At 37.8% G+C, this 11,696-nt stretch overlaps 1 long non-coding RNA gene across 1 annotated transcript; it reads right to left on the minus strand.

Moving 5' to 3' along the window:
- Positions 1-1,520: 1,520 nt before the first annotated feature.
- LOC309496806 lies at positions 1,521-2,974 on the minus strand. The gene is made up of 2 exons (XR_014205249.1): positions 2,283-2,974; positions 1,521-2,158 (listed from the first exon to the last, which is right to left on the minus strand). It is a non-coding gene; the product is annotated as an uncharacterized lncRNA (long non-coding RNA).
- Positions 2,975-11,696: the final 8,722 nt, after the last annotated feature.

Genomic DNA, 11,696 nt, shown 5'->3' on the forward strand with positions numbered 1-11,696 from the left:
CATTTTTAATGGTATTGCAATGTTTACGTAAACAAAAAGTGCATATGCTAATCAATTTGTTATTTACTGTTTTTCAACATAAAACTTGTTGAATTGACTTCATTCTGTAGTATTAGTACTTTTTGAACAGATTCTGTGATAACCGTGATAATTTTGGTCACTTTAATAATCTCATCATTTCCTCTCTAGTTATGATCAACTATGATCAACTAAAATCAACAATTGTGTTTTTACAGTATAATATGCAAAAGTACAATTTTATATTAAAAAAAAATTCTACCTCTCCCTCTCTCTCACACACACATCAGATAATCCTAGATAGATAGAAAGATAGATAGATAGATACTCTAATGATACCGAGGTAACTATCTATCTAACTTGGATAATGCGTCGTGTAGGTCTTAAATTTCAATCTTTATGGTCTTAAAATGTCTTAAAAGGGTCTCAAATTTGACTTACTGAAACGTGCAGAAACCCTGTAATAATACCAGTAACAGCGCGAAATAAACATGAATGAGCATCTGAAAGTGTGTTAAAAGATAGAGTACAATAAAGTCCGTATCATGTCACATGGAATCGCTCAGTCAGTGTTTCAACCGTGGAAAGACGTTAGTAAACAATGTCATGTAATGTCACATTTACCTCAGAAAAAACATCCAGTGACCATAAACTCGTTAGTCAGCTAGAAACATTAACTAGAGAGGAGCATTTTGTTAAATATATGCACCATATTACATACTATATTCATTATAATTTGTTTATGTTCTTCAATATTTAATGCATGTTTGAATAAATCTGTAAAGTTTTTTATGACAGCCACCATTTAAATTTTTATATAATTTCATATAACTTTATTATTATAAAAAATAAATAAAAGTGTATTTTTAAGTGTTTGTATACAAATCAGTTAAATTTTACCTTCAATATTATAGTAGGCTAATTAAGCCTATAGGCTACAACTGACTCCCATAGTTTACAATAATAGTTAAGAGATTTGTTTTCCTTGAGAAAATTTGCAATGTATTGTGCCTGATATCCAAAATAATCGATATTGAATCGAATCGAAATCGAATTGTAAGGTTGTGAATCAAAATCGAATCGAATTGTGAAATTTGTGTCAATACCCAGCCCTAGAATTTATGTATAAATAATGCATATCTTTTTGGAATTATCTTTACATCTTTATAAATTGTTTACCTGAAAAAAAAAAAAAAAACATGTGTCACGACTAAGTTTTATATGCTATACGTCACATAATTTACACACTTATTAAGTTTGATATAAACAATATTAAATATTATGATGTAAAAAAACACCCAACAGTGTGCCTACATCGTTTAATGTATCTTGTTTTAAATTGTTGTTTATGTATACATATATATTTATTTAATTGTTTATTTCTGTTTTCTCAGCCTTTGTACTTCTGGCCAATATGTCCTCCAAAAAGGTACGTTCAGTGCCAATCAATTTATATGATTAATAGTTTGATGAAAAAAAAAAACACAGATTAAATCTAGAAATATACAGAAAAAACGTAATTTATTCAATTATTGGCAGAGACACCAGTACAGTAGGTGGATGACATCCAACGAGCGTAGGAGGCAGTATAATAGAATCTGGGCAAGAGTGTCAAGGGCACAAAAGGCAGCAGCCAACAAGCAAACGATCAGTTCAATTGAGATGGCCAGCATTGACAGTCACAACCAGCTCTTTGAGGAGGAAAATCCTAGCATGTTTACAGATCCAGCCCTGTCAAGTTCTGAGAGCGAACCAGATACAACCACTCTCAGGGAAGAACTTTCAAAATGGGCATGTATGTTTCAAGTTAAGCATAATGCTGTGGATGCTCTCTTAAACATCCTCAAAATACATGGGCACGCTGAACTCCCCCATACTGCAAGGACACTCTTTGGAAATGAGAACCATTATGAACTTACTACCAAAGATGGTGTCGAGAGTGTACAGTTCAATGTGGCAGATCAGCTCTCAAAACATCTGAGCAGATATCCTGCAGCTGTGACAGACCATCTGCAATCACTTGATCTCTCCTTAAATGTTGATGGGCTACCATTATTCAGAAGCTCAAACGTGTCCCTCTGGCCAGTTCTTTGTTCCATTAATTTGTCACCAGCATGTATCTTCCCCCTCTGCCTCACCACTGCAGCATCCAAACCAAAAACACAAGACTTTGTTAGTGAGACAGTTCAGGAATTGGCAGAATTAATACAGAATGGTCTGACCTGGGAAGGCAAGCATTTAAACATCAAACTGAGATGTGTTACCTGTGATGCTCCAGCCAAAGCCATGGTCAAGTGTGTCAAGCAGTTCTCTGGTTACTATGGGTGCGACAGATGCACCCAGAAGGGATCCTGGGATGGTCGGGTGTTGTATCCTGATGTTGACAATCTGACCTTGAGGACAGACCAATCATTCAGGGAGTGTTGGCAACCAGAACACCATCAAGAGGAGAAGATTTCGCCTTTCTCTGTCCTCCCAATTGACATGATCAAATCATTCCCCCTAGATTACATGCACCAGAGCTGCCTTGGGGTCATGAAAAAGTTGCTGCTATTGTGGACAAGGGGTAGATCAGAGCACCGCATGTCATCAGGAGATGTGACCCGTGTTAGCAATAGGCTGGTGACACTGAAGAAAACAATTCCTGACTGCTTTGCTAGAAAGCCAAGGGGATTGCAAGAAGTTGAGCGTTGGAAAGCAACCGAATTCAGACAGTTTGCACTATACACCGGGAAGATAGTTCTGAAGGGAGCACTACAAAGACAACTGTACGAACACTTCTTGTGTTTTAGCACTGCTCTGTGCATCTTAGTGAGTCCAGAACTTACAAAGGCACAAGTGCCTTATGCCAGCCAACTCCTGCAATACTTTGTGGAGAAAGGACGGGAGCTGTATGGAGAGACATTTTTAGTGTACAACGTCCATTCATTGCTGCACCTTTCAGAAGATGCTCAAAACTTTGGCTGTCTTGACAACTGCAGTGCGTTTAAATTTGAAAACTATCTACATCAGATAAAGAAAATGGTCCGCTCTGGAAAAAATGTCTTAACTCAGGTAGCAAATCGTCTGGAGGAAACATCAAAGCTGAAGCAAGCAAACAAGGAAAAAGTGGTTTCATTGAAAGGCCCAAACAATGTGTTTGTTTTAAGCTCTGAAGAATGTTGTGAGGTGGTGTCAGAAGGGGTGGACAACACAATGTTGTGCAGAGTGTTCACCAATTTACAGCCATACCTGATGACGCCATGTGATTCCCGTCTTTATGGAACTTATGTCGCAAGCATTAGGCACTCACAAATGCGTTGCCTTGACAGAAAGGCACTTGAGAGGAGGGCATTCATGGTGGAAGAACATGGTGGAATCAGAATTGTCGTGTCTATCCTTCATACTTTGTAGGCTGTTGAAAGATCATGTACATAGTTATTTATTAGTTTAATTTAAAGACACAGCATTACAACCAAATCAGCAAATATGACACAAGACTCAAGCCTATCTGAAGAACATTTTAACTACAAAGACGAAATGAGTCTAGAACTTAAGAAAACAAAGAGGATGAACAATATCAACAAATGGATCTTACACAAAACAGCCATAATCCTAATATATTCAAGAGGTTAGAGAATGTCCTATGGATCTATTAATAGCTAATTAGAAACATTTCAACATTTTATATTTGAACTTTTCTGTTTAATACAGGATTATTTACGCTATGTTGTGCTTCATTTCGTTGAGCACAATGAAGTGGAGGTGGCTCCATCCAGCTGGTTGGAGTTAAATAATGAGGTAAGACTAAGTCAATATATATATATATATATATATATATATATATATATATATAAACATAAATATTAAATACTACACAGTATTTATTGTATTATTTATTAATATTATTTATTGTAAATGTGCAAATGAAAACAAATACATCTATTTTCTGAAAGGTATTGTATTGCTACTGGCCTCACTTGAAAGCTCGTATCATGGTAAAAAAATGTGCCATACCAGACAAAATGCTGTGGTCTAAATATCAAGTCAGAATATTTTCTGACACAGGTAAAGAATGCAAATTAATGCCATACATATTTATATAAAAACTAAATATAACTAAGTATATAAAACTGGCAAATATTTCTATAATTACTTTGCTTTGTGAGCAGATGATTATGATCTGGCAAGATTTCGGGCAAGAAGGGCACAAGAAACATCACATGTTGAGGACTCTGATGAGAACAGGGGGAGAAAAGTAATTCCCCCAAGACGATTCAGAGGTACTTAGATATGTTATAATAAATAGGTTAAAGATCTTCCCTACTTTATTATGAAAGGTAATATTTAACTTTTTTTTTTTTGCAGAGGAAGAAGTCTTGGCCAGTAGGCCTGCACGATAAATCGTTATAAAATCGCGATCTCGATTCACCCAGTTCACGATTAAATTTTTAAATGACTTCGATTTAAAAAAAAAAAAAAAAAAAAAAAAAAAAAAAAAAAAAAAAATCGGCCTTTATTTTGAAAGGACAGCTCTCACAGGGCTTCACCCTCAGCCAACGACAAAGCACCTTTTATTCACGTGTTTCACTCATCAGTTCAGCGCTTCACCCTCAGCCAATGACAAAGCGCCTTTTAGTCTTGTGTTTCTCTCGTCGAGCGAGCGCGGTAGTTCGGAAATAAACAAAATGGATATTGATGAAAACCCAGGTCCTAGTGACGAGAATCAGCCAACCACTCAGTCTCAACTTGTTCCGAAAAAAGGCTCACATTCGGTGGTGTGGAAGTATTTTGGATTCAAGCAAGAAGACGAGGGTCAATCTGATGTGATTTGCAAGGTATGCTTTGCCCTTGTTGCAGCACCGCAAGGTAACACCACAAACCTTTACCAGCACCTCAAACGTCACCACAAAGTGCAATATGAAGCAGCCGTACAAGGCAAGAGATCCGAAAGTCGTTCAAAAACGCAGACATCTATTACGGACACCTTGCACAATGCGACGCCATACCCACATAACTCCAGTAGGAGTAAGGAAATAACAGAAGCCATTGCTTACCATCTAGCGAAAGATATGGTTCCAATATACAACGTAGAACGTGACGGATTTCAAAAGATGATCCATACATTGGACAAACGCTACTCAATACCATCTAGGGCTGTCAAAATTGCTCAAAAATGACGTTCGAATATTCCCTCTAAAAAACACACGAATATTCGAACTATTCGAACATCTGGTTGCGCATTTTGTCAATGCGCAACCAGTTATTGACTTATTCGCATTACGTCAATAACAGGACAAATTAATACAAAGAGACATACATACATACATTTGTATAGGTAGTTAATTTAAGTTTAAACATATTTGACAATGTATTACCAACACAACACCAAGTAAATAAACTAATGGCCAAGACCGCAGACCTCAGTCTCGCTCACTCGCAGGCACTCTTTCTCTCTCTCTCGCGCGCCCTCGCGCTCACGCTCTCTCTGCGCATAACGGTTTAAATTAACAACAATAAGCACACGTTGAGTGCTGATCAAGAGTTTTGTGCAAGCAATTTAAGGTCGCGACTCTTGTCCCAAATATAGCAGGCTTCATTCAGTGATTGAAACAAATTTATTAACATTAAAAGTTTTACAGTATAGAACCGACATTGAACGATCCGAGCGAGCTGTGCTGTGGTAAACATGGAACATTTCTGTTTAACGTTAAATAAAATGAGGCACACAATTCCGAGAAATGTGACAACAAAGAACTTTTACCCTGAGCCTGAGGTTCATAAAAAATAAAGCGCTATTAAAAAAGAAAAAGGCTACTTACATTATTGGTGCTTGTATTAAAAAAAGGAAAAACTTACTGCAATTTATTCCATTGTCTTTTAGTGCACTGTTTCAGCAGTGACGCTGTGCTAGACAGTGCGACTCGTGTGACCTGTCCCTCAGGCAGCGCGCGCGCCCACTCGCAGAGCAGACAGCCGCGCCTCTGCTTCCGCGGGCGTGTTTTTCCATATTCGAAATTCACATTCGAATATTAATTTTAACGTTCGAATTTCTGTTTTTTAAAACTATTCGAATATATATTCGAATTTAGAATATTCGTTGACAGCCCTAATACCATCCCGCAACTATTTTTCATACGTTGCACTGCCAGCTATGTACAAGAAAGTGCGGACTGTAGTCGAGGCAGAAGTGCAGCAAGCGGATTATTTTTCAGCAACGACGGATTTATGGTCCAGCCGAACAATGGAACCGTACATGAGCTTAACTGTCCACTTCATCGCGACTGATTTCACCATGAAGAGCAAGTGCCTACAGACTGCTTTTTTCCCCGACGATCACAAAGGTGAGATCTTGGCACAGGGACTGAAGGATGCCCTAGCATCTTGGAGTTTGGAAGAGGAGAAAATGGCATGTATAACAACCGACAATGGATCAAACATAGTGAAGGCAATCTCCATCAACAACTGGACCAGGCTCCAATGTTTTGGCCATAGGCTACATCTGGCAATTGGTGAGTTGGTGTGTGTGCGCGTGTAAGTTAACTGACTGTGAGTGTGTGTCTGACTGACTCTGTGTGTGTGTGTGTGTGTGTGTGTGTGTGTGTGTGTGTGTGTGTGAGTGTCTGTGTCTGACTGACTCTGTGTGTGTGTTTAACTGTGACTGTGTGTCTGACTGACTGTGTGTGTGTGTGTGTGTGACTGTGTGTGTTTAACTATGACTGTGTGTGTCTGTCTGACTCTGTGTGTGTGTGTTTAACTGTGACTGAGTGTGTCTGTCTGACTGACTCTCTGTGTGTGTGTGTTTAACTGTGACTGTGTGTGCGTGTGCGTGCGTGTGTGTGTGCGCGCGTGTGTGTGTGTGTGTGTGTGACCAAGTTAGCCCTTGTACTCTAGGGCATATTACTACTACAAATAAATAAATAAAGTTATTTGTGATACTACAGACTAATAGTTTGTGTTGTACTCATTCAGATTTGTTGTATTTTTCTTCTAGAAAATGCCATGAAAGATCCACGAATTGACCGCGTCACAGGCCTTTGCAGAAAGATTGTGAGCACTTTCAGTCACAGCTGGCTACGGAGGAGAAACCTTGCCATGGTCCAGAAAGAGCTCAAACTCCCTGAGCATCAACTGAAAACCGAGTGCCCAACAAGATGGGGATCAAGACAAGAGATGATTCAGAGGATCCTGGAACAGCTTCCAGCCATTTCTCAGGTCCTCAATGATCGAAAGGTTAGACACCTAGTGCCCACGTGGCAGGACATAGAAGTCCTTGAGGCTATGAACCACACCCTAAGTCCTCTGGCTGAATTCACCGATGCACTCTCTGGTGAACTATATGTCAGCATATCCTCTGTGAAGCCGGTTCTCCACCTTTTCAAAACCTCTGTTTTGGCTGTGCAAGAGGATGACACGGAATTCACAAAATCAATCAAGTCAAACATCCTGAAATATCTGCAAGAGAAGTACAGTGATCCCCAAACTCAGGATTTACTCGACATGGCCACTACCCTCGATCCTAGGTTCAAGATGAACTACATCAGTGAGGAGAAGAAAGCCACAGTTAGAGCGAGACTGACAGACGAGATGACTATATTATATTACTTAATATTGATTGAGATTATTAATTCATTTTAAATCCCCAGCCAAATGCCTCCCCAGCACCCCCCATGAAGAAGGGCCGAAAGACTCTGGGAAGTTTCTTCAAAGCAGCACAAGGCAATGACGACAAGTCCTCTTCTCTAGAGCAAGCAGTGTCCACAGAGCTGGAGGCATATCTTCTGACATGCAACATCGACAGTGAAGATGACCCCTTAATCTGGTGGCGGCAAAATAGCAATGTATATCCACGGTTGTCTGTTTTGGTGAAGAAATACCTATGCATTCCAGCTACCAGCTCACCTTCTGAGCGGCTGTTCAGTACAGGGGGCAACATTGTGACATGCCACCGTGCATCACTAAAGCCAGAGCATGTTGATAGACTTGTTTTTCTGGCCAGGAATCTTTAAGTGCCATATTCAGGGTCACATATAGGGTTATGTGAGAGGCCTATGTCCCAAAGAAAATATCATTTAATTTACTCTTTTGTAATGGCCAAATTAATATTCATTTTCTTTTGTCATTGACACCTTAGTAGGTTGGCGGATTTGTGTTTTATTTATGCTTATTTATGTTACAATTTTTAGAACCTAATTGAATGGCCAATTGAATGTTTGTTTTCTTTTTTCATTGAAGCCTTCATTTACAGGTGTGTGGAGTTGGCTCAAGAAACATTAAACTACTAAAAGGCCAGCAATTAATAATGTGCTGCTATAAATGCTTCAATTAGCCTATTTAGAGCCATGTTCAGGGCAGGCCATATTCAGCGCAGTGCGTTAAACTTCTATTTTCGGTAACCTACTTGAATGGCCAGTTGAATGTTAATTGTACAAAAGGCAAGCAGTTAAAGAGTGTTTCTTTATTCATTGAAGCCTCTATGTTTACAGGCTTGTGGTGATGTGCAATGTTCTATAGGTGCCAAAACAAATATTTTTGGTACTTCCAATTTGTTTTGTTTTGTCATAGTTCATGTGTGCAATAAACATTACACTTCATGAGAAAAAAATCGTTGTAGAGAATCGTGATATCAATTCTAAGCTAAAAAATCGTGATTCATATTTTTCCCAGAATCGTGCAGGCCTATTGGCCAGCCAGCCCAAAAGGGCCAAACAGACCCAAAGCTGTAAGCATAAACTATAACTGAAATGAGAATGATTATGAAAAGCCAAAATTTGTGTTCTATATATTAATGTTTGATAAAATTTTGTTTTGCAGTTCATGAGAATGTTGGGTCATCTCAAGGTGAATTCATTGTGGTGTTAAAAAATGTTTTGAGGTTATAAGATTTTTGAATGAATGATTCAAGGCCTGAATACATCTGCATTTACTTCTATTTAACTATATAACATAATTCTTTATTTTCATTATTCCACTTGGCCTGGAAGATGACATTACCAGCTTACAATCAAAGAAAAAGAAAACAAAACCCCAAAAAAGATTAAGATTAGCAGAAACTATGCTTGAGTGTAAGTCGAAAATATCACTTTTGAAAAAAGAAATATGAAGTCTATTGCTTACATGATTGTTGTCACTGTTGTGTTTTTTCAGCTGAGGAGACTGAAGGTAAGACCACTACTATTTTGTTTTTATAGGTTTAATCAATGTGATGTATTTTTATTTACTCAATTCATTTCTTTCCTTAGATGAGGAGCTGCAGCCAAAAAGAAAAAAACAAAACCAATCTTGTTTGACGTTGCCCAATGCTCCTTCTTGTGAGTACATTTTGTTATTCATTTCTGAAGGATCATTAAGAGTGTTCTAATTCAGCTTTGTCATCCCATAAATTAATTACATTTGAAAATAAAATAAAAAACAAGTACATAATTTTTTGTATAATTCACATTATAACGATTTCAACTTTCATATTGATTAAATAAATGCAGCCTATGTGAGCAGGATAACAGAAAACTTCCTCATTGTAACATTGAAACTTTTTTATTTACTTTTTAAACGTTTTGATTTGACAGTTCCATCTGCTTTAACACTCCAACCACAGTCCAGTTCTACAAGCCAGCAGATTCAAGGTATGAAGAAAGACTTTATACACTTACACAATATGCTAAATATGTGCAAGCATTGCGTGATTATAACAGTCACACTGTATTTAATTATGGGCCCCTTTAAATCAGCTCTGTTCAATCTGTCTAGAAATCTCTCAGCTTTTTGATGGTTTGGAGAGGAGAATACTCCTGAAACTAGACCAAATCCATGCCGACATTAAAACTGCAATTGGACTGCAGTCTGTAAGCCAGCCAAGCACCTCTGCCTTGGACCTATTCGACGTGCTGGAGGAGCCATGCAAGTCAGTGGAGGAATTGGAAGAGCTGTGCGAAAAGCTGAAAGCAGTTGATTTCCGCAAGAAGATTGTATGTGCTGAAACAAATGCTGTTTTATGTTATGCTATGAAATTTCTTGCCACTTTTCTTTGATATCTGATTGTTGTTGTTTGTTTGTAGATTCAATATCTTTGTCTTCAGAGTGCAAGCAGTTTGGGGGATGGCATTAGAAGAATGCTAAAGAAAATAGGAGTAAATTCCCTTTGGGCTGAATACAGCTACAAAGGGAGAAAAAGTAAACGTGCATTTCAGCATCTGCTGATCAATGATGTGATCATACGTAAGTCCAAAACATTACTCATGAGATCCTGTCTCCAAGGTTGTAAAAAGTGGAATCTGATACAATAATTCTCTTTGGTTGAAAATTTTAATTAAAACTCAGCATATAAATTTTAGTAATAATGGTCTGTTATGTGAACACGATGGATGTTTAATAATACTATCGAAATAGTACTTTCTACATTTATCTGTGATCTAGTTCTAATTACTGTGAACTATGTATTATTTGAAGGTGCCTGCAGTAAGACGTACCCACACCACAAGACCCAGAGTGTGGAAGACATGATAGCCGTGACCCTTAAACATGCTCCACATCGTGAAAGAGCACAGAAAAATGTTCAGGTAAGAGGATTTCAACCAAAAACTGACAATATAAGTAATTTTATTTCAGGGAAAAAAAAGAAAAGCCAACTCCTACAGCTAAGCTTTTTTATAGTTGTCATGAAATCTAATTTTACCATTCGTATTTTTATATGTAATATTGTAGAGTTTATTATAAATGATTTATCTGTGCACATAATTATTTTTTTTAAATTCAAGTACCCTTATAATCTTTTATCAAATATGTTACCCTTCCTTCCCCCCTCGAAACGACTTCTCTTCTCTTCCGGTCAAAATCTATTACTAGAGGGCGTGTCAAAAACCTGTCAGTGTCACTGATCGCAGCCAGCAAATATGGTGGTTAGGTCATTTTTTGGTTGCGCTCCTCACGTCGTTTTTCCTATCCCTAAACAACCTATAAATAACTAGATTAAGAAAGGAAGAGTTAGCCTACCATTCGGACACGTCGCGATGCTCTCTTGGTTCGTATGCTAGCAGCTGTCCTTGCACTGCACACACGAAGCAGTAATCCTTTCCAGAATGTGATCCTTTTTTTTCTTTTTGTAAAACTGAAATACAATAAACAAGAAGTGAAATTACAACTTGTATTCAATTCGTTTGATATAAATATAAACGCGTGCACTACAATCTGCACGTGCGTAACGTATACATGTGATAGAAAACTTCCTTACATTTTCGTATTGAAAGTATTGAAGAGGAAATATTATGTTACCTCATAATACTTTTAAAGATCGTTCACAAATAGTAAATAAACTTACACTAACAGGTATATCTTTTCTCCAAAGACCGTTTTGCGTCGCATTTAAATCGATGCTGCACGTTGAACTGCTGCTGAACTAATAAATAAACACTGCGTATGTACAGAAAAATAACACATTTTATTTTGGTAATTAGTTTAACATTTATGACCTAAAAAACTGTCAAACATGAAATGTTTAGTTTAGCTACTTACATCCCGTAAACAGAAGCGTCGAGTCGTCCTGCTGCTAGAATTTCGCGCTCATCAGCTTCTTCTGTGAACATAAAGCCCGCCTACTTTGATTTGATTGGTCATCTCAAATATTCTAACGTTGACGAGCAGTGACAGACCATGTGACAGACCAATGAGGCTCAGATGAACACACCCCTGTCCTCTGTTTCTAA

The sequence above is a fragment of the Leuciscus leuciscus genome (genome assembly GCF_965113295.1).
Source record: "Leuciscus leuciscus genome assembly, chromosome: 4".
Taxonomy (NCBI): Eukaryota; Metazoa; Chordata; class Actinopteri; order Cypriniformes; family Leuciscidae; genus Leuciscus; species Leuciscus leuciscus.